Source organism: Podarcis pityusensis, assembly GCF_964106645.2.
Source record: "Podarcis pityusensis genome assembly, chromosome: 3".
Taxonomy (NCBI): Eukaryota; Metazoa; Chordata; class Lepidosauria; order Squamata; family Lacertidae; genus Podarcis; species Podarcis pityusensis.
Window position 1 is genome coordinate 81,962,483 of NC_138026.1, and position 19,581 is coordinate 81,982,063.

Here is a 19,581-nt window from a genome sequence, read left to right on the forward strand (position 1 = left end):
TTTTAAGCAGATCTAGCAACAAAGTTTTCCTTTTTCGGATATTTTGTTCCTTTTAAATGCGAAAGGGAACAATGGAATCAATATGTTTCTCTTCTTTTGACTATCTGTCAAAAACGTTTGTCCACAGTCAATGAACTTCCCCAAAACGTCTGTGCTGACACCCCGCTCCCAGGTTCAAGACGGTGGAAATTTACCTTTCTTTACTCTCTCTTCTGCAGGTTTAGACAGTCTAAAAAAGGTTCCCCCCTCTTCTCCTGCTTCCAAGGGGGGGTTCAGTAATTTTAAATGATGAAAATTTAATCCTTTACAAACGACTTTCCAGACTCTAGCTTGCCATGTCTTTGCTTCAATCTATTTACAAAAGCAGAAGGCGGACTTCCTGTTTAGACCTTCCTGCTTCAGTGCCAAATTAAGAAATTTCATAGTCCACTTTTCCGTTCTACTCACGGGCAGTTGTTTAAAATCCAATTGTCCACAGGAAAAAGTCAGCGCTCTCCGGCAACAGCAATGCGGCTTCACTCCGTGAAAAGAGCAGTCGATTCGAAGCACCACGCCATTCACCCCACGTCGCTCCGGATCCCCGAAACTGGGTTTCCCCCGCGAGTAGGGGAGGCGCAAAGGGTGCCAGCCGAATCCCACGTCCACAGGCTTCTCCCGCCTGTGGTTTTTAGTGGGTGTCCGCCTCGCCGCGGCGGTCCAGACCCTAATTCTCACGGAGCGGATTCCTCCTGATCAGAGGAAATCCGCCATTGCCAGAGGCGCTAACCCGGAAGTTTGGAATAGATGATTCTCAGGGTCCCTTCCAACTCTATGACTCTATTTATTGGTATTACTTATACCCGCCTCCCATTATAACTGCTGTGGTTATTCAAATTAACTAGCCAACAAGGTGTATTCAAGCTATACACAATATGTCAATTTTGAAAAAATGTAGATGTCTCCAGGCGTTTATGAGGTTGTGGTCCAAAGCAAATGGAATGCACCAGGTGACTAGTGACTAGTGGGGTGCCACAGGGTTCTGTCTTGGGCCCGGTCTTATTCAACATCTTTATCAACGACTTGGATGATGGACTCAAGGGCATCCTGATCAAATTTGCAGATGACACCAAACTGGGAGGGGTGGCTAACACCCCAGAGGACAGGATCACACTTCAGAATGACCTTGACAGATTAGAGAACTGGGCCAAAACAAACAAGATGAATTTTAACAGGGAGAAATGTAAAGTATTGCACTTGGGCAAAAAAAATGAGAGGCACAAATACAAGATGGGGGACACCTGGCTTGAGAGCAGTACATGTGAAAAGGATCTAGGAGTCTTGGTTGACCACAAACTTGACATGAGCCAACAGTGTGACGCGGCAGCTAAAAAAGCCAATGCAATTCTGGGCTGCATCAATAGGAATATAGCATCTAGATCAAGGGAAGTAATAGTGCCACTGTATTCTGCTCTGGTCAGACCTCACCTGGAGTACTGTGTCCAGTTCTGGGCACCACAGTTCAAGAAGGACACTGACCAACTGGAAGGTGTCCAGAGGAGGGCAACCAAAATGGTCAAAGGCCTGGAAACGATGCCTTATGAGGAATGGCTAAGGGAGCTGAGCATGTTTAGCCTGGAGAAGAGGAGGTTAAGGGGTGATATGATAGCCATGTTCAAATATATAAAAGGATGTCACATAGAGGAGGGAGAAAGGTTGTTTTCTGCTGCTCCAGAGAAGCGGACAAGGAGCAATGGATCCAAACTACAAGAAAGAAGATTCCACCTAAACATTAGGAAGAACTTCCTGACAGTAAGAGCTGTTCGACAGTGGAATTTGCTGCCAAGGAGTGTGGTGGAGTCTCCTTCTTTGGAGGTCTTTAAGCAGAGGCTTGACAACCATATGTCAGGCGTGCTCTGATGGTGTTTCCTGCTTGGCAGGGGGTTGGACTCGATGGCCCTTGTGGTCTCTTCCAACTCTATGATTCTATGATTCTGTGATTCTAGGTTAGGAAGTCAGTATTAAATAACGGTACCAAATGTATTAAATAAAATACCCAAAGAAATTGTCATCTCCCCCACAAAAGATAACAATCAGATGAGCCAGCCAATTGTTGCTACTAAGATTAGTCTCCAAGAAATGCTGCCACTGTGATTTAAGCACTCAGTACCTTTCCATTACTGCAGCTGTACAGAAAAATGATGTGTCAATGCGAAGTGACATGAAGATTCATCTTGTTTGACTGCCTAGGTCAGAATGACAATCTGGGTCAGTCTAGTGCATTATATAGCTCTGGACTGAGATCCATTGCATGGTGACATCCTAAAAGGCACCATAGGGATTTGACATGTGGGTGCTGCAATAAGCAATTGTGTTCAGCATTGCAAGCCAGATTCTGTGTAACTCCCTTCCTATCGCGATTAGAGAGGTCCACTTCTCTGGCAACAAAGACCCTCTCCCCCCACCCCGCAATAAAGCATTTTAAGAAAGTTTCTACTTTTATGTAAAACAGTAATTCATTTTATGCATTGTAGGATTTTAAAACAAAACATTTAGGAATGTTTGTCATTAAGTGGAATATAAATTCCTCAACTAGACAGCATCTTAAAAAGCAGAGACATCACCTTGCCAACAAAGGTCCGTATAGTTAAAGCTATGGTTTTCCCAGTAGTGATGTACGGAAGTGAGAGCTGGACCATAAAGAAGGCTAATCGCCAAAGAATTGATGCTTTTGAATTATGGTGCTGGAGGAGACTCTTGAGAGTCCCATGGACTGCAAGAAGATCAAACGCATCCATTCTTAAGGAAATTAGCCCTGAGTGCTCACTGGAAGGACAGATCGTGAAGCTGAGGCTCCAATACTTTGGCCACCTCATGAGAAGAGAAGACTCCCTAGAAAAGACCCTGATGTTGGGAAAGATTGAGGGCACAAGGAGAAGGGGACGACAGAGGACAAGATGGTTGGACAGTGTTCGCGAAGCCACCAGCATGAGTTTGACCAAACTGCGGGAGGCAGTGGAAGACAGGAGTGCCTGGCCTGCTCTGGTCCATGGGGTCACGAAGAGTCGGACACGACTAAACGACTAAACAAACAAAACAAATTCCTCAAATAAATAAAATAGGTCATATCCAGCTGTGTCACAAGATGGTGAGACTTCTCTCGGCATACCAGGTGGAGAATCAGTTTCCAATTATTCCTATTCCTCCTGCAGCCCCCCCCCCCGAAGAAAAAAGGAATCACTGAAAATTGTTCCTCTCCTCCTTCCAGTGACGGAAGCCTTACCATCAGCTGTTTGACGCTGTTTGATACAAACCTATGGTTAAAATCACTCACATATCTTAACAGCAAGAACATGTGCAATAGGCTTTCTCAGAAGATATTTTTCAGAAAATAATTCCGATGCTTTTCTTTAACTCCACTTTGCAGAATTTTCCCAAAATAGTCTCCACCATTTTTATAATGGCTGCCACCACCACCCCATATGCCCCAGAAGTCTTGGGCACTGTGTGTGGAGTGCAAAATGGCAGTTGAACTACCAACACAGGTGCTACCAACACTGTCATTTGCAGAGGCAGCACAAAAAGACAAGGGAGAAGAAAAACTGTGCTACCACCTCTGCTTTTGGTGAGTTCCAGAGAAACAGTGGACAAATTTCTGCTCCTGCTAGAGAAACTAGGTGAAATGGCACCCTCCTAATTTCTATTACCACCAACATGATAGAGGACTTTGAGAGGTCACGTGCCTCTCTAGTTGAGACAAGCACTAGAGCATGAGAAATTAGGTGGATGGGAGGGGTACTAATTGGGAAATTAGAAGGAGAGAAGGGGAAACAGTTGAGGCCTTCCTGGGGTCATTCTAAGTGCTGGGCACTAAACCTGAAAACATTATGACCTAGAGTTAGATAAATTCAGGAAGATATAGAGCCTAATTCCTTCACTTTGTGCTGCCAGACTACGTATGAATTAAAGTTGACTTATTACATTCCTTTTAAAAGGCATAAGTGTACTCTTAGGAAACACGTCCCTTACTGGAAACCCTTAAAAGTGTGCAACTGGAAATATAATAAGCAGAAGATTCCAGAAGTCAAGTTTCATTAGCCAATTGTAGTAGAAATGCTTTAAAGGCAAGCAGGTTTATAGTGATTTAAGCTTTTGTAGGACAGAACCTCCTTCATTACATTCATAAGGTATCCTGGAATTGTAAAGCGAGATGAGCACTGCAACCCCAGAGTCGTCCGCGACTGGACCTAACTGTCAGGGGTCCCTTTACCTTTACTATATGTACAGAAGAGGAAGAACAGTTTTATATAGTCAGGCTAAATGATAAACACCCCATTGCTCACATGTAGGACTTAAGTGTCTAAAGAGAGGATCAGAGCCATGTTTTCAGCCCTGACTGGGACATCTGCACAATGACCGCTCCCCGCATAAAACGGGGGGCGACCTTTGCGTGGACGCGCGCAGCCCCTGGATCTGGAGTGGCTCCATCAGCATAGGCTTGGCTTTGCCTTCCCTCAGGTGGGATACCTGGAGGTCTCCGCCTACCTCAGTCAGTTGTCCAATCCCACCTGGGGGAAGCTTTGCCAAGGAGACCAGGCCAAGTAGGGGAGGGATTACCTGCCCACACAATAGAGGGAGGATCTTACCTGGGAATCCTCACTTGGCTCCAGAGCTTCTCCCACCCTACCCACCCTCAGTTAATGCCTTATTTTGCAGGTTAACTTTTCTTCACAGGTTTTGCAGGTTAACTTTTCTTACAGGTATGCGGGCGCTGCTACGTTAAGGTCGCTGTCAAAGGGCCGGAAAGGAATTTCCCTGCATTGGCAGGTTTTGCCTTTCCCATAGCAAAACGTCACAACTTTGGCGGTATCAGGGGTTCCTGAAGGGAGGCTTTGACCATACGCCGAAAGGTCGTCATTGCTCTCCCCTGCGGCGGCAGCGTAACGGGGGCGGCTATCTCTGCTTGAACATATGTTCTCCAGAGCCAGCCCATCCCCCACACAAACACTGGATAACCCTGATGCTCCCTTGGTCCCCAGCTGGGGACTGGGGAGGGAGAACGCCAATGCCTGAGCCAAGGTCTACCCACATTTGAAATTTAATAAAGTTGTGGCCAATTTAATCCCATAGCACGTTGTCTTGAGTCGTTATTCCACATGACGGGGGGGCGCTCGGGACCTGGGGACTCCGCCTGTCCACGCAATCAGGTGTCCCAATTCTGCACAACCCCTACTCACAAGCAAGTGGGAATCCTTAGATATAACATTCCCCTACAGTCTTTTTCCAGGATAGAAGATTGCCATTTATACATTCCTGTTGCCCTGGCATAAAACAACTTCAATACAGTAACTGATCACAGAAGAGAAGAGGTGAGACTTAAATGTTTGAGTGATACTTCCACAAGGTCATGATGCTTCCATTCACCCAAGGCCCTCCTTCAGATATGTCTATATCTAATTCTTCTGGTTGCTTTGTGTGTTTCCTTTCAGTAAATACTGCTGGAAGAAAGCAGCAAGATACGCTATCTGCTTATTACTCAGGGGGCAGGGAGGGGAGAATCCAGCCATGCTATCCACTGGATTCCCCTGCCCACTTATCAGCCGGCAAATGGACACTTTAAATAGGTTTAGTCTTAAACCAGCACTCTGTGAGATAATTCTCCTCAACTAAGTTCATGGCCATTTACCTTTGATTTATGGTCCACTGGCAATCCATGTAGACCAAGATTGAAAATGTTGCACAGAGTGAATCATTTATGCTGAACAAGATTTATTATAGTCCACCTACTGTAGTTAAGAAGACCTGGACTGTGAAATGCTTAAGCAAATAAAGAAGGCAGGAGTGTTAGTAATGGGAGATAGCTGCTGCACAGCACCAAGCATAGCCTTACATAGCTAAGTGGTTTGTTTCACTTACAGTGACAAGTCTATTTCTAGACTCATTATTACATGTTACCATTAATATCATAATACCACGCTACAGCTGTTCTGCAGCTAATGTGCTAAATGCATTAACTTAGCTGTATTGTATGGGGATTACCTGCATCTATTCATGAAATTTCTAGAATCTGGCCACGCTGAGGTAGTGTGATTGTGAAATTTCTGCAACCTTTTTAAAAAAAAAAAAATCGTATAGTTCACATTGTTTGTTTGGGTTTGTTTAAACAAAAAATCTAGATGCCACTATTCTAACCTAGTAGGGGAAATGTCTTCAGAGAGAAGATTGCCTGCTTGTTCTGAGAACCACACACAAAGATATAGGAACACAGGGAGCAGTTCTATATACTGAGCAGACCATTGGTCCATCCAGGATTTCACGTACTTGGGTCTCTCAGCCTTTCCTGGAAATGCTATGGGTTGCATTTGAGATCTTCTGTCTCATGAACTGGCAGGACACCGAGGAAGGGGAGGAGAATCCCAGTGAGTGGTGTAACCACACCTGGTACACACTGGGGCAAGCTGAAAATGGGGAAAGGGAGACTGGGGACTTAGAAGGTGCTTGTGGGCCATCAGAGGATGGCAATAGGGCAGATGACAGTTCACAGGAATCAGTAGAGGGGGTGAACCAGGAGAACCAGAGGTGCCCCCGTCTCTGCAGACACAGTGGGCTCTGAGGTGTTGGAAACCGCAGGAGGTGCACTCTACGAGACTGAGGCAGGCAAGGGAACACCCCCCCCCCCAGCTCGCTAGTTGACCAGGTGGGGATCATGGAAAGTCTGGAAGGAGGTCTGTGGTCACTCAGCTAGATGAGGCTCAGGACAGGTAAGGGTCACATGCCTCATCAAGTGGAGAGATACGGGTGCTCAGCTGGAGCAAAGCCAGATGCATCAGTCAATATTAGAAGGGATAAAAGGGAAGCAAGGGACTCTGTGTCTGCTCAACTTTCCACATTGATGGACCATGGCTTGGCTGCTTTGAGAATTCCACTTTGGGACTTATCCCACGTTTTTTGACCCAGGATCTGCTGCAGAGGTGGGAACCTGGCCTTACTGTTTGCCTGTGGACTTTGCTTGTGGCATTGGCCTTGGACCAATTTTTGACCTTTTGAACAATCTGGCTACTTTCTGGCAGTGCCATTGGGACTGTGCACCAGTGGAGCTTATCTCCAGGTATGCTGGGGTTCAGGGTATTCTGCAATCAAAGCAAATGCTCTATGGCTGAGCCACAGCCCTTCCCCTTAATTAGAGGCAATGTATATATATATAACATGACCTCTGGCTACATGTGCACTGATGCATGCAAATCCAAATGCATTTGGATTAAAGACTACATCCTGGAACTGGATTATTAATGTTTTCTGTAAAAAGAGATAACACCACAGTGGAAATTCCCCTAACTTACCTGAGCTTCCTAAACCACCCTCACCTACTCTCACTTAATTCACAATGTCAGAAAATGGATTAAGGCAGCTGGAAGAACTCATTCTGAGCTGTGACTGCCTCCAGGTCCAACTTAGTCTGAGGCAAAGAAGGGTTGCAAGGTCCACGGTAGCCCATATCCAGAAAGATGAAATGTTGACTTTTTTATTTTATTCTATTTTTTAAAAAAGCTGACAAGACAACCTTGAAACAAAGTTAGGTTAAAACAGAGAACAGATTTAATTAATCCCATATAATGGGGGGGGGACTTTTTTGGTGAAGAAAACAAATATATTGATCAAAATGCTGTGGGTACCAGCACAAAATGGCTGCCATGGGAAGCACAAAAAGAGGCACCGAGACTCTGTACCAATGAATACTATTACAAAAAAGTTCTGCATATAATACAGAAAGGAGGAAGTCTACATACTACCTCAGCAGAAAGGCATGTGGAAGAGAGAAAGGTCATCACAAGAAAGGGTGTCTTGTCTATAGAAGTTGAACAAAAGAAAAGGGTGTCATTGGACAATATCAGATGAGGTCAGCAGAGGAGGAGTCAGTCGTGCATTTAGAGTTGCCAGCAAAGCTCAGAACTGATCTAAATATAAAGAAGTAAGGTCAATAAGTGTAGGTCATTATAAAGGCGATGATTTTGGCGGATGCCAATCAAACCCTATTTCAGCTCTTCAGCCAGGCATTTAAATATGATGTCTTAGAGACAAGGATGGATTTTGCCATGAGGAGGAATCTAAAAAGGCCTTTTAATTGCATTGCCATAATTAGGCAATTAAGAAGCAAAATGCCCCTCAGAATTATGAGGGGTGTAAAAAAAAAAAGGGAAAGGAGAGACAGTAGTAAAGAGCACTTTGCATTAATGGAACAGGCCCAAATCCTGTTGATTTACAGGGAAACGGGATTAGCCCCATTAGTATTGAACAACTGGCATATAAACACTAGTAGATGGCTGCAAGGTAATGTGTGTTAATCCTTTCCTTTTTATTGATGTTATAAAATGCTAAGGGCAAATCCATGTCAACTGCTACTTAAAATGCAACTATTTTGTTACCCATAAAGTCACATCTGAGTGGACCACGAATATATCTATCTTCCTGCCTGCCTGCCTGCCTGCCTGCCTGCCTACCTATTAAGCTGGTTCTAAGCATTCTGTCATACTAGTGCCCAAGGAATGGAAGCCAGATTGTGTTTAATCACATACTATTCTTATTTGTTTTGTTTATGAATCACTTCCTTTGAAGCCTGCCAGAGTGATTTCACACATAAAAATATCATCATCATCATCAGTAGTAGTAGTAGTAGTAATACATAGAATCATGGAATTGTAGAATTAGAAGGGACCACGAGGGTCATTTAGTTCAACTTCCTGCAGTACAGAAATATTTTGCCCAATGTAGGGCTTGAATCCACAACCAAGATTTAGAGTCTTATGTTCTACTGAATGAGCTATTCACTTTTTTTAAAAAAATGAAATTGATGGTGACTTACAAAAATAAACTTTAAAGACAAGTAGAACAACCTCAAATGTGTATTGGAAGGTAAACGGCATTTGGCACTCGTCACAGTGTCCTGTTCCACCAGAAGTGGTTTAGTCATACTGGCCGCATGACCTGGAAAGCTGTCGGCGAACAAACGGCAGCTCCCTCAGCCTAAAGCAAGATGAGCATCGCATCCCATAGTCAAACTTGACTGGACTTAACTATCTTTTTTTTTTTTTTTTAAATATTTTTTATTGCTTTTTTCCCAAATAGAAATACAAAGTCAATTATACAAAAAAATAACAGAAAAGAAAAAGAAAAAGAAAAAAGTCATCCTTTCAAAGCATTTTTTCATAACCAACTGGACTTCCCCACGTCTCCCTCACCGTGCGTTCTTTACAATAAAATTTTTCAGCAAATTATAACCTTATTTCGTACATTCTTTTGTTCTTTCAAATACTTGTAGTTTACGTTTAAAATACTTATTTTCAATTTACACTAATGACATATATAATATTCTTTTAAACATTAGTCCTTTCCTTTATATAACTTAGTTTCCCATACCTTAATCTTATTGCTGGAGCTGAATTTCCCTAATCATGCGAATTCTTAACATTCATATAACTTGTAAAATTTTTGTAAATAATCTTTAAATTTTTTCCAATCCTCCTCTATTGCTTCTTCTCCCAAATCTCGGATCCTGGCAGTCATCTCGGCCAATTCCATGTAGTCCATCAATTGCGTCTGCCACTCTTCCAGTGTGGGTAAATCTTGGGTCTTCCAGTATTTTGCAATGAGAATCCTTGCTGCTGTAGTTGCATACATAAAAAAGGTTCTATCCTTCTTTAACACCTTCTGGCCGACAATGCCCAGTAGAAAGGCCTCTGGTTTCTTGGGAAAGGTGTACTTAAACACCTTCTTTAACTCATTATATATCATTTCCCAGAAGGCCTTCACTTTTGGACAAGTCCACCAGAGGTGAAAGAATGTCCCTTCAGCCTCCTTACATTTCCAACATTTATTATCAGACAAATGATATATCTTAGCAAGTTTGACTGGGGTCATGTACCACCTGTATATCATTTTCATAATATTCTCTTTCAAGGCATTACATGCCGTGAATTTCATACCAGTGGTCCATAACCTTTCCCAGTCCTCAAACATAATGTTGTACCCAATGTCCTGAGCCCATTTTATCATGGCTGATTTGACTGTCTCGTCCTGGGTGTTCCATTTAAGCAGCAAGTTATACATTCTCGAAAGAACCTTGGTCTTTGGTTCCAACAATTCTGTCTCTAGTTTCGACTTTTCCACCTGGAAACCTATTTTTTTGTCCAACTTAAAAACCTCTTGAATCTGAGCTTAGTGAAGCCAATTTTGCACCTTATTCCTTAATTTTTCATAACTCTGCAGTCTCCAAGTTTCTCCTACTTTTTCTATAATTTCCCCATATTTCGGCCAACCAACCTCCATATTAGGTTTTTTCCAGGCCTTGGCCTCTGCTGGTGAAAGCCACCTCGGAGTCTTACCTTCTAATAAGTCTTTGTATTTTATCCAGACCATAAATATTGATTTTCTAACAATATGATTTTTGAACATTTTATGAACCTTTACCTTGTCGTACCACAAATATGCATGCCAACCAAAAGCATTGTCAAACCCTTCCAGATCTAGGACATCAGTGTTCTCAAGTAATAACCAATCTTTCATCCAGCAGAAGGCCGCAGCTTCATAATATAATCTCAGGTCCGGCAGGGCAAACCCCCCTCTTTCTTTCGAGTCAGTTAATATTTTAAACTTTATCCGGGGCTTTTTGCCCTGCCAAACAAACTTGGATATATCCTTCTGCCACTTTCCAAAACATTCCACTCTGTCCACAATCTGTAGGGTCTGAAACAAAAATAACATTTTCGGCAATACATTCATCTTTATAGCTGCAATTCGACCCAACAAGGAAAGTTTCAATCTTGACCAGATTTCCAAATCTTTTTTGATTTCCAACCAGCATTTTTCATAGTTGTCTTTAAATAAATTCAAATTTTTAGCTGACAAGTGGACCCCTAGGTATTTCACTTTTTTTACCACACTTAGTTCTGTTTCCTTCTGAAACCCATCTATTTCTAAAGATGTCAAGTTTTTTCCCAAAACCTTGGTTTTTTGCTTGTTCAATTTAAATCCCGCCACCCGACCAAACTCATAAATCAGTTCTAATACTCTTTTTGTACTAGATTCTGGCTCCTGTAATGTTAAAACCAAATCATCTGCAAAAGCTTTCAGTTTATATTGTTTCGCTCCGACCTGTACTCCTTGTATCGACCGGTCCTCCCTAATCATGTTCAATAACACCTCCAGGACTGAAATAAATAAAAGAGGGGATAGTGGACTTAACTATCCAAGGGTTCTTTACCTTTACATATAGATATGGACATATAGATAGGAATCATAGAGTTGGAAGGGACCCTGAGGGTCATCCAGTCCAAGCTGCTGCAGTGCAGGAATCTCAACTAAAGCATCCATGACAAATGGCTATCCAACCTCTGCTTAAATGTCCACAACCTCCTAAGGGAGTTTGGTCCACTGTCAAACAGCTCTTACTGTCAGGAAATTCTTCCTGATGTTTAGTCAGAATCTCCCTTCTTTGAACTTGGCCATTGGTTTGAGTCCTATCCTCTGGAGCAGGAGAAAACAAGCTTACTCCATCTTCCATGTGACAGCCCTTGAGATATTTGAAGATAGTTGCCATATCTCCACTCAGTCTCCTCTTTCCCAGGCTAACTCAACCGTTCCTCATAAGGTTCAGTTTCCAGACCCATGATCATCTTGGTTGCCCTCCCCTGCACACATTCCAGCTTGTCAATATCCCTCTTAAATTAAGTGGTACTGTTACCTCCCTTGATCTGGACACTATGCTTCAGTTGATACATTCTAAAATCACATTAGCTTTTCTTTCTTTCTTTTTTGATGCTGCAAAACTGTTGTGACTGGCAACTACCATCTCTAACACTAGGTGTCCAGTGGTGGGGTGGGGCAGAGCAAACGTGCTTGTCCCCACTGCCTCCCTCATTTATTTTTGGATACATTTATATCCCACCTTTTCCCAAGGAGCTCAAAGGGGAGTAAATGGTAACCCCCCCTCCTCATTTTATTCTCACAACAACCCTGAGGGAGGTTGGGATGAGATAATACCTTGATGTGTTTTTCTATGGTATCGGGAATTGGGTTTGTGTGGAGACTTGTACTTTTGATTTCTTGTCATTATTGTAGTAATTGACTATGGACATATGGGGGGGTGTAGTGTAGTGTCTTTTAAAAGTAAGTTAGAAGACAAACAGAGGCAGAAAGAAAGAAAGAAAGAAAGAAAGAAAGAAAGAAAGAAAGAAAGTCTATCTTAAACTATACATATCCCTGATGGACCGTCATACTATTTTTATAGCATCATTTGGGAAACATATCACAGAATAAATGCTCGTAAACCAGATAGCATCACCCAAGGCTGATTTTCCCCCTCAAGATGCCATTTTTATGTGTGAATAAATAGAAAACAACATGGATGACTGACCTGTAAGATGGAATAGCATTTGGTGGAAGTTCAAAGACCAGAGGGGTGGATTTGTACAGAAAATATATATGCTGCAATTTGTTTGGAAATAAAATTTGTTTCATAGCATGTAAAGTAGGTAAATATAAGAAGGGGAAACCGTTTAACTTGAAGAGTACACTTTGCACTTCAAATAGATTGCTTCTTTTAAATGTGGTTGCATAATCTCTGTATTTTATTTCCAGGTCCCTATTGAACATCACTGCCAGCACTGTATTTATTTTAGAAGAAACTATCCATTAACTTTCAGAACATCTCTGGGAAGCTAATCCCTAGGGAGGATGAAATTCATGGGTGTATAACAAGTCTACACCTTTGATCCACTATCCACATCGCAGTGCTAGGTAGGATTATGTAAAAGCCTTTCAAAACATTTCTGAGAATGCAGACCTACAAAATACTTGCAGAATCTTTACAACTCGGATATATAAAAACAGATTTAATTTACTCCATTTCCCAAGGTTTAAAGTATGTAATCATATCTGGATTTTAAAAACATTTCAACTTAAAGAAATCAGAAGAAGGGCTTTGCTTCATTTTTCATCATGCCCACATTCAAGGAGTAGTGGGCAGAGCCCAGCCATTAAACATCCCAGTGGTTCTTTGGTGAGAGAGAATTGAACATGTGCTTAACTCTCACATAGAAATCAATGTGACTTTAATTAGCTGAATCTTTGCAGAAGCATGCCCTTACAGAACTCGGCTACTGTCCAAACTAAGAAATTTGAATCATCTTTCCTTCATTTTTCTGAAATACATTAGATTTCTGTAATATATCAACATCTGTGAGAAAGGGGCATAGGAATGCTGAACCAGATCTATCATACTGAGTCACTCAGCAGCCCTTTACACCCACCCATCTTTATTAATATCTTTCTTGAATAAGGTAATACGAAAGAAAGCTAATACTTAAAAAAATCAGCTATTCAGTCAGTTCTATGAAAGTTTCTGTGCAGAGCATGACATTAATAAAAATTGAATTTGACTTTCTATACTTCCATCTCCACCTCATATTAATATAGAATCCTTACACAAACTAAGCAGAAACTAGTCATATAATTAACATACAGAACACCGTATTTTTTGCTTTATAAGACGCACCAGACCACAAGATGCACCTAGTTTTTGGAGGAGGAAAACAACAACAACAAAATTCTGAATCTCAGAAGCCAGAACAGCAAGAGGGATCGCTTCGCAGTGAAAGCAGCAATCCCTCTTGCTGTTCTGGCTTCTGTGATAGCCGCGCAGCCTGCATTCGCTCCATAAGACGCCCACACATTTCGCCTTACTTTTTAGGAGGGAAAAAGTGAGTCTTATAGAGCAAAAAAGATGGTACATCTTTTAGTTCTTCCACAGTAAACCCAATGATGACAAGGGAAAAGCTATGGTACATAGGTGCAGAGGCAGATTTAGGGGAGCATGACTGGTTCGCCCACACTGGGCATCAAGCAGAGAGAATGTTTCAGGGGACACCACAACAACGAAGTGGAACAGAAGGCGAGAGGTGGGAGGTGCCAAATTTTGGCATCACACAGAGCGCTGCTGAAATTCAAAAGCCCCAAGTCTGCCAGTAATGGGCGAAAGGGAATCAGAATGATTTATCTTTGTAATTTTCCCATGGACATTTTTTGGGAATATAATATTAGGCTATGCAAGCTACAGATAACCCCTATCACTAAACAGCATAATGGTTGAGAGATGTTGCAAGTTTCATTTCATAATCTTTTGACAAATGGGCTTTTTGCTTATGTCCAAAACTACAGATAAACTACCATTCCTCCAATTTTTGGCAAAAGCATCAAAAGATCTGAAAAATGCTGGAAATACTCAAAGTGGAAATGTGCATTTTAGAACATCAAGATATATTGGTTAAATGCCTGAATATTTTACATCTGATATTGGCCCATCTAGTCACCTCACATATTTACATAGAAACACGGTACAGTTCAGGCTACACCAAGTTTTTTTGGGGGGAGAGTAACCTCCATTTAAAAGCGAATCTATTAAATTTACATTCCGGAACAATATGCGAACTGAAACGCAGGCAGCTTTCAAAAGGCTCACTAACCTGAATTTTGCAATGCAGTTCTCCCACCAAACAGTGTTTACAAAAATGTTTACATTAGGTGCATAAAAATGAATATATTGGTAAAAAATAACATACATACAGAAATACATTACACTGTGAAAAATTGCTTGTAAAGATGTGTACAAACTGCATTCAGAAGTGTGTCTCTTAGGAGAATTTTGCACTAAAATGCTGAAGTATTTTCATGGTTATAATTTAAAAAAAAAAAAAAAGCAGATCACAAATTACTTTAGAAATGTGGAGAAGTGAATTTAAAATTGGGGAAATGAGAAACATAGAAAACCAAGACTGACACATCCTTGCATCCCTAGTCACTGGGGAATAGCAGAAGAGGCCTGTTGCTCCCATGTCCTCCTTGTGGGCATAGGCATTGGACAGCCACTGTGAAAAGCAGGAAGCTGCACCAGATAGTCCTTTGCTCTGATTCATCTGGGCTCTTTATTATATGGTTGAAGCTACATGCATTCTGCTCTGGCTGCTGGATATGACTATTTAGAACTGCAGGCAGCAGCTATTTATGTATCCTGTACCTTGAGAAACTAGGGATTAATACGCATTTGTTCCCTGCTGGGTTGGAGCAAATAAATATAGGTCAACAAAAGGATGGTGACTGTTCTGCTGTGGAGATTAAGGCCACAGAGATAAGTTTAAGTATTGCAGCTCTTTTGGTGGGATTTAATTCAAGCTGTCTTGATGCTTCGACATTCATTCACTGATGTGCTGACCTGTGTTTTCTTTCAACGCTACTGCAGATGATGATTGTTGTAAATTCTTTGCCACATGTGGATATATTTGCCAAGCAGCCAATGCTTCACGCAGCTGTACTGTTCCGCCGCACCAGGGACCCAAAGAATGACAGACGAGCGCCATTTCAATATTTTGCATACAACAGAGCAATCCACATATTTGCTAATGCCCTGCTATTGTTGACACAACAATATGATGCGCCCTTCTGCAGGACTCCAAAACTTTCGAAATCACGAAGAAATGCAAATGAAGAAATCACAAAGAAATGTAATAAAAGGCACTACAGGAAGAAACAGAGCCTGGTTAGGGTCGGTGTATGTGCTCAGGGAGAAATCTGGGCCTAGGGAGAAATTTGTTTCTGTTCACATTTTAATTTCTGTTCACATTTTAACCTACCTCGTTTCCCAAAACAATAAATAACCAACTTCTCTGAATTCTGAAATATGTACAAAAACATGAGGGAAGATGTTATTGGAAATGCATAAATAAATGGCAATAACATACAGAAGAAATGGAAGATATGGCATATTCAGACATCAGGGAGTATTTAGAGCAGGTGTAACCGAGCCAGGATCCTCCACATTCTATGGACTACAGTTCCAATCATTTGCCATGCTGGTTAGGGCTGATAAGAGTTTGTTGGCTATTCCTGCCTTAGTACAATTATGTCCAAACTGATTCTTATCCCAAGCAAGTAAATCAAGCAAGTAAATGGAACAAAGTGCTGCCTCAGTGAAAGTGTCCCTAGTGGCCACTGACTGACAACGTCGCCAAGAGTTTGAGACAAAGCTGTATTTTATTATTTAATGGTGTTTTCATGTAGAGAACCGTGAGCAAATGGGCTCTCTGAGTTCCTCACCCTATTTATTTGTGGGCAGCGAAATGCGGGGGGGGGGGGTCAGCAAATTTCTCCAGGGGGAGGAGAAATTAGGAAGAAGTATCAGAAGCTGTCTTGTACCAAGGCAGACCAGTGGTTCATTTAGCTCAGCCTTGTCCACACTGAATGGCAGTGGCTCTTCAGGATTTGAGGACATGGATATTCCCAATCGTTGCTGGAGATTCTGGGGATCAAGCCTGGGAGCTTTTGCATACAAAGCAGATGCTCTTCCATCCAGCTACATCCTGCCCCCGCCCCACACCATAGTTTCTCTGGGGTAGGTTTCACAGTTGCTGTCACAGCAAGTGGCAAGAGCTATGCTAGAAGCCTGCCCATCACTTTCCACCTTTCACGAGATACCAGACTAAGTAGCATTGTGGTGCATCATGGAGGCTGGGGGGAATGGCTTCTACCTCAAAAGAATTGGTGAAGAATATTTAGGGGAGAAACTCCTCAGAGGTTTTCTGCTTCTGAGAAAAATCTCAGACATGGTCTATGAAAAATCGATGAGATCCAACTTTAATCATCTTCAGAGTAGACCACTGAAACCAGTGCCGTTTGATTTCAACCGGTCTACACTGAGTAGCACTGGGATATCACCCAAGTCAGTATAATTCTTTCCCCTCAGCTCTAGTGTCATGGTGCCGGATTGCTCCCAAACCTTGAACAAAGAAGAGAGAGATGTCATGATTACCTGCATGCTGAAATTTGTGCACTTTTTACACATTGATGCTGCAAAAATGGGGAGGGAGAAGCAGTGAGCAACCCTGCATCTCCTCTGTTTACTCTTTGAGCAAATAGTTGCTGCACCTGGAAAATGTAGTAGCTTGGAGGGACTTGCTTGGAACTCCGCAGTTGAAGCTAGTCTCTTGGCTATTAGAAAAATAAATTTAAAGAAGACAAGGAAATGGCACAACAGAAGTCAATTTTGTCTCAAGTATCTCTTTGCCTGGACATTTTTATTATGCTCATTGCAATGGTATCTAAAGCCTGTTCCAGCAAAGTAATTGAGCACCAGTTTATGTTTAGTTATCTTGGTAATTCATTTGAATGTAATGCACTATCCAGATGCTTTCTGGGGAGTAGGGGACAAACCTTAGTGCAAGCTCCTTTGAATTAAGTTGGGCTTCTGTTTGTGAAGCACTCTGAGCTGATGCAACACAAGAGCCATAATTCAGAAATTAGGAGAGTATCCTGGTCCCTGTTGAAAGGACTGTCCAGTCCAAGCCCAGTTAAAAGATAAAGGGCCCTGAAAAGGAAGAGCAAGGTGGGACCTCGAAGTTGCCATCAAACGTTAGCACCTGGGCAACAGACTGAGGAGGCACCGAGGTTCTCTTGATCACAGTCTTCTCCAATGTGGACAAATAGATAGCTGCTTTATATCAGGCCAGGCCGTTTGTCCATCTGTCTCAGTAATGTTGACACTGACTCGTACAAGCTCTCCTGAATTTCAGGCAGCGATCTCTCCTAGCCCTACCTGAAGATGACAGAGATTGAAGCTGGGACTTCCTGCATGCAAAGCAGATGTTCTACTGCTGAGCTATGGCCCTTTCCAAATGGTATTTCTATCTAAACTTAAGCAATCGCTTGTGAATTTGCCCAAACAATAACACAAACATTATCCATTGGAGGGGAACTCTTGATTAAATCCGGCCACTCTCAAAACTGGTATTTGGGTTTGCACATGTAGACCCAGTTCAGCACCAGGAATCAGCCTCCCTGAGTGGGATAGAAATTTTACAAATATATCCCATCATATATTCTAGAGTGGGATCCTTCTCTGTACAAAAGCCGATCAGAAAATACTTTGTAGACTGCGGACTCATGTGTCAGGTAAATTTGCTTATTTCCCAGACCCTTTTAACCGTCGCCATTTGTGCGGATAGAAAATGTGGCCTCAAAACATGAGCATTCTGGAAACATTTCGCTTTGTTTGGACTTGGTTTTTTGTTGCCATGCTGCTAGCCCAGGAGAATAAAAGACACGAAATAGGTCAGATGATGATACCTTTTAATTGGAGCACCCCATGCTCATAATCAAATATCCTGTGTTAGGCACAACTTTTCACTGTGCAGAGAGCAAAGGCTGCTTCCTATCATATAATGACAAATTAGGCTAGCTTCCAAATGAACACAATTTTGCTATTTCAAACAGATCTAGGTCACATCTACACGATACATTTAAAGCACTCTTATACATGTAACAGTAAAATCGTAAAAAGAGAACAAACGTGTTTTAAAATGGAAGTAGTTCATTCTGTTTCCCACAGTCCCCCACCCCAACAGCACCAGGCCTAAGGTATCTCCTTTTAGGAATTGGTTTCCTGTGCAAACTAACCTGGGAGCAAGCTCAGTTGAACTCAAGTTGGATTTATGCATCTAAAACATACAATGGGCGGTCAGATTAAGATCGATTGAAGCCTTGGAGATGTAATAACTTACAGGGGCAGGGATATGTGGCAATTTATATTACAAAGATGCATGGTTCTGGTTAAAAGCACCAAAATGTGATACCTAGGATGCAAGGGCTTTTGGCCTCCATTTTATTCCTCCTCCTCTTTCTTCACAGCAGCCATGTCACAGAGGCATATTTAGGGGAGCGCAGAGAGTTCAGTCGCACTGGGCACAGAGCCTCGGGGGTGCCACAGGGGGTGCCACAACTATGAAGTAGAAGGGAAGGGAAGAGGTGGGGGTGCTGAAGTTTGGTGTCGCACAGGCTGCCGTGGAAATTTGAGACTCCAAGGTCTGCCACTGCATGTCAGGTAGGATACAATGAGAGTGGGTAACTGGTCCAAGGCAGGAAGTAACCAAAAAAATCAATTACGAGTTAAGCGAGTTTAAAATGTGAGACTGCAAATAGTCAGAATATTTTTTTTCTTGTTTTCCAAGTTCGGCAATATGTTTTTGGTTTGTGTTTTGCTGAAAATTGTGAAACTGCACAGAGTATTTCTTTTCTTTCCTCCTCCTCCTCCTCCTCCTTCTTCTTCTTCTTCTTCTTCTTCTTCTTCTTCTTCTTCTTCTTCTTCTTCTTCTTCTTTGCATGCTAGGACAACCTGTGCCATAATCAGTTTATTAGTTGTTAGTCTTGCTTTGTGGTATCTTATTTCAAGTGTTCTTTGGGGCAAGAGGGGTTTTATTACAGGGGTTTTATTTTCCCTTTTCTTGCAAGGAATTCTATTCAGAATAAGGGAATTTCCCTTTAAAAAAGGGAAACGTTGACAGCTATGGTCCTAGGACTCCCAACCACCTTAACTGCTGCTTGCCCCCACCAGTGCTCAGCCAAGTGCCCAGCATAGCAGAGAATGTCCAAGCAAACTAGCTGCAGTCAATGTTATTATACAGTCGGCCCACAACTAATCCAGGGGTTACATCCTGGGGAATCACACCTAAAGCCAAAATTGCATATAGTCAAAACCCATTGGGTTCAATGGTGGGTGGGGTTTCC